This window comes from Aythya marila, assembly GCF_965140915.1.
Source record: "Aythya marila genome assembly, chromosome: 1".
Lineage (NCBI taxonomy): Eukaryota > Metazoa > Chordata > Aves > Anseriformes > Anatidae > Aythya > Aythya marila.
Genome location: NC_139042.1, coordinates 145,487,526 through 145,492,645, shown reverse-complemented (window position 1 = coordinate 145,492,645; position 5,120 = coordinate 145,487,526).

The following is a 5,120-nucleotide window of genomic DNA, read 5'->3' as shown; positions in this document are numbered from 1 at the left end:
ACCAGGATACATTATAAAGTGGGTGACTTCTTGAACAGTAAAGTCAAAGAGTGAAAGATGTGACCCCTCTGCTTCCTGATTATGAAGAAAAAAACTGAAATTTGCAGCATGGGATTTGAGAAGGGGTATTTTCAGTCAGAAAATATTGTAAATATTTAGATTGTAAATATTAAGACAAGTCTCAATATTTTGTTTGAAATATGAAATAAAACGCAAGCTGTTCCTTGTTTTCAAGATAGTTACAGTGATACAAGCATTTAAGAAACTTCATAAGGGAAGGTTAGGCACACAAGCAATTCAGGTATCTGCAAAGCTGCATGAGTAGAATTTAAATTTTTGTTATTTAAATGTTGGTCTAAATTATCAGTTCAGCATCTAAGTGCTCTTGTGAATATAAAATCACACAGCTAGATCAAGGTAACTAGGGAGCTCTGGGGCAGAACAACAAACAGTATGATGCGTCAATGTCCCTTCTAACTCACATCTCCAGAGTAGCACTCTGTGACTACGTAAGGTTGATCCTGGCCTCTTTACCTGTGAGGTTTGGTGAGATTCTGTCATCCAAATTGTTACTGCAGGATAAGCAGCAGCTGAGGTGACAACTGAAGTCATCACAAATAATGATATTCAGCTACTCGGTAGTCTGTGTTTTGATTTTTTCTTTTTCCTCCTCTTCTGTACTCCCAATTATGTGGGAACTACTTGCCTCTTGAGTAAGGTTCTTTCTCTTCTTGGTAGATAATATTGGTGCTGTTGAGCTGATGCCATGATGGATTGAGACGTTATATTTTGGGCAAAAGACTAGAAGGACCAGCACTTAGTTTCTAGACCCATCTCTACCATCAATTCATTCTGAGAGTGAGTCACTTCATGTGTATGTCTCAGTTTATACATCTCTATTGTGGGAAGGAGACGAATGTCTGTGTCATGCATAGATGTTGTCCCACTGTGCTAGCATATTAACAGGCAGATGTCTCATGGCTGGATAGGCAGGGCAGGAGTCTGGCTGTAAAGCAAAGCTTCTGGTTCAGAAGAAGTTTCTGCCCACACACACTCATTTTTCAAATTGAGCCAAGAAAATTCTAAAAAAAAAAAAAAAAAAAAAAGTCTGATAGAAGATATGTGAGGAATTCTCTCAGTGACTGAGGTGTCAGGACAGACTGGAACCCTGCCTTGGGCTTGGCAGAAGTTCATCAAAGTTAAAGCTGAACTGATGTAATGCACTAGTATTCTCCAATGAAAAAAATATCTTCTCTTCGTCCTTTCTTAGAAGACCCAGCAGGCTGCTAATATTGGATTGCCTGGTGACTTCTTTCTCTTTGTATTGTCTTTTTATTTTATAAATTATTCCATACAACAAACTACTAAACATAGCGCATAGGGACACCTCATTTGAAGCATTGGTCACTGCAGATCATCCCCTGGGAAATATGGAGTTTCCACACTCCCAATCTGCTGCAGTTGTCCTTTCACCACGACAGTACCTGTGGGAAGGAAGGACAGCTTTGGAGTAGCGCTACCATCTCTCTGTTTTCACTTTGCATGGATCACAAAATAATAGCTGACTCCTTCCCTATTTAGTCTTCACCCACACCCTTCCTTCCTCTTCTATTTCCAGGTTTCTCAAAAAGACTGTGGTGGAGTAGCAGTGCACACAGACACTGAATGACAACATCAGGATGGAGGAATTGAATGGAAAAGCTGCTCCCTTGGAGTCTAGTCATACTGCTAAGAGTTACATGAATGTTCATTTTTACCCCTAGCAACCTGCCAGAGGAAGTAGTTAGTCACTTCTTCCCTGTGCCTGAAAGGTCTCACAGATACTGGGAGAACTGGTGGAATCACAGCTGCAACACCTAAATGTTTAAGAACCAGCAACACATAAATATTCACCTTAACATGACTGTGACAATGCCCAGCACCACACTGCTTTAAAATCTGAATATCAACTTGCCTGAAGATCAGTTCTTTGCTTCCTGGCTTCAGCAGCATGGTACTCTCTCGCAGCAGACACATCTTCAAGATGAATTCTTCAGCATAAACTCTTCTGCCTGACACTTCCAAAACAATTTAAGAGTGTTTAATATTTATAAATAGTGAAGATTTCTACACTGTTTCAGCATTCACTATAGTTGCTGTGATTCAAGCCTCCAGCAAAGACAGAAACTGCCTTGAGCTGAAACTGGGCAACCATCTATTAAAATACAGTCATGAGATGAATAGAAGCTATAGAGCTGAAGTGCCTTGAGTGTATGTGAAGATTTATCTCACAGCTTCATCTGGAGGGCTCTTTAATAGGGAGGATATGACTCTCTGTGTGCATGCATCCATCTGGGAGAGAAAAACTTTTACAGTTTTAAATGGGGAGAAAGAGACATTTACACTTTTTGAGGAGATTCCACAGGGAGAGCATCATTTTACAGAGACATGTTATATTTACAGCTGCATTTCCTGTAAAACAAACAAACAAACAAACAATACAGATGGAAATATATCATTCATAAAGTCTTAACATCAGATTTGCCCATTTGCCCTACAGCTGTGATGCACACAGAGCTGCAGTCTAAAGTGGAATGCCTGAAGATTCCACTAAGTGGAGTCCTGCCACAGATGGGGAGAACTCAATTTGAGTTCAAATAAGGACAAGGCCCCTAGAGAGGGTCCTGTAGCTGGACTCAGACTAAGGAGAAATAAAAATAATAATAATTAAAAAATAATAATAATAATATCATAGATTACATAACTTCAGAGTAACTTCTTCAGGGTCTGAAAAAGGAGAGATCTGTAATCATTTAATTCCCTCATTCCATCTGACCTGTATGCAAGTCTTATCACACATCTCCCCTGTCTCTCCCAGTTGCTGCTTCCCTGTTGCTCCTGCAGTACTTTCTCTGGAGGCTGGAGGTGGAGTAGAAGATTAGGGAAGGAAATTCCTGGGATCCTTCTTTCCCTTTCTAGGGTGGCTATATTAATTGGTGACAACAAATGAGCATAGGAATTGTCCTGTTGCTCACAGACGGGAGGCAAACCATCCTGCGGGGCTTTTTTTGCAAAATACCGGGGGAAGGAGCCAGGCTGAACTCCTTCATCCTCTCTTATAGACAACTTTTCCTTTAGATATAAACAATTAAATGATACAGCACCTCAGAACATCTTTTCCACTCCTCATCCTCTATCTACTGCCACCAAAAATGTGTTCCTTAGTTACCTCATTGGATTCTGAGTTTTCTCATAGTTTTCTTTTATCTCTCAAGCCTGCAATCTACATTCTAAGTAATGCAGTAATGCTTCTTCCTGGTCTACTCGGCTTTGAAGCATCTTATTCATAGCCTCTGCTGATATTAAGATCTTCATGCCATGGTAGCCTGACTGATGCACTTAAGTTAATGAAGCCGTCTATTCCCACTTTGTTAACTTGCTAGAGGGTTTTCACTAAGGTGGTTTACTAATTTAAAATGTACTTCCTCAAGCCTTCCATCCTGATAGAAGTCTTTCCAACAGGAATTATATCACTTTTTTTTTCCTTTTTTTTTTTTTTTCTTCTTCTCAGCAGTTGGCAGGTCATTACCCTCTTACTACTGTGCAGTTTGCACCTTCTTGATGCAAACACATCCTTTCAGAACTGGCCATACTGATGACTTGATTCAACTTCTCCAGAGAGCACCTGTTCTCACTCCTAGCTTTAACATTGTATTCAGATCCATCCCTAACATATTTTGGTAAGAAGAAGAGTATATAATGAGCGAGATAATTAGCCACTCTCTGTTTTAATTATACCTTTTGCTATCTCCTTGCCATGCAAAGAGCTGTCTTACATTCATGTGCTGTTCATGTGGGAGTAACCTGAGGCAGTATGAGCATAGGAAAATCCATGTGTGTAGGAAAAGAAGTGAAGTCGCTTTAGGCAAGGCAACCTTATATGACCCTCTTCCTTCCTTTGCAGCTGGTATTACTTGAAGCTGGTACAGAGAAGAACAAGGGGACTGAAGCAAAGGCCAGAGTTTGGCATGAGCAAGGCAGGAGCTGAGCAGGTTTTCTCCTGCCTTCCTGCCAGTGTCCATTAATCCTGAGCCACAATGCCCTCTTCATTCCAGCTCTTGATCCTTCCCCTTAATCCTGCTATTTATACCTTCTAAGTTGGACTCTGCTCTCATATATGCCAATTTTACACCAGTATAAATAAAGGCAGTGGATTTTTTTCTGGCTTACATTCACCTATAAAAGAGAATTAGACACATTACTTTGAGGCACTGAATGGGGTATATCCTGTCCCTTGATTCTGCTAAGTACTGTTTATATCCCAATTTTTCAACAGTCTATTCTGACACACAGTGACCTGCTGTTATTCCAGTGTTGCATTCCCACCAACCACTGCCATGTGCTCCCCAGCCCTGTCCTGAAGTTGCTGTTGGAGCTGCACCACAGACAGTACATACCCACAGCTCCTTCTATGTTGAGTCTTTTTAGGATAATGTTTCCAGTGTCATCTTCCCTGGGGCCAGCATCAGGGAGGAAACATCTGTCAGTAGCCTTTATGTTCAGCATCACCTCTCCACATTCATCTTGGGTATTATAGACTGTCCCCATAGCACCGTTGAAGAGAGCCAGTTAAGGATTTGGACCTTCCTGTGCTCTGCACTGGCCAAACAGAGGAAAAGGCCAAGACTTGTCTCACAGAACTGAAGTCTAAGTGCAGCATTATATGTTCCTAATAAAGGAGTGATTATATGAATCACAGTAGCAAAATGTTCTTGCAGAGCATATGCTCCACTCCCTGACTTAAGCGTCCAAGTGCAGCTGTACATCATTCCAGAGGAGCTTTTTGCCTTAGACGCAGGTTAACGTACAGCCCCCTGTGTTACAGAGGAGTAGCAACAGATCTAGCACTCAAGGGTGTCCTTTAATGAGGTTGCTTGTGGCTGTTTATTGGACAAAAATGAATTCCAACTGGCCCATATAACAAATGAAACTCAACTGCAAAAATGTAATGATATTTATTCACACAGCTGCCAGCAAACTCACATGCACTATGAGTCATTCCAGATGTGGATAAAAACAAAGTCTGTCTGTGAAAGTAAGTTTCCTGATCCCGAGGAGACTTGGTTTGGGAGAGGAGCTGC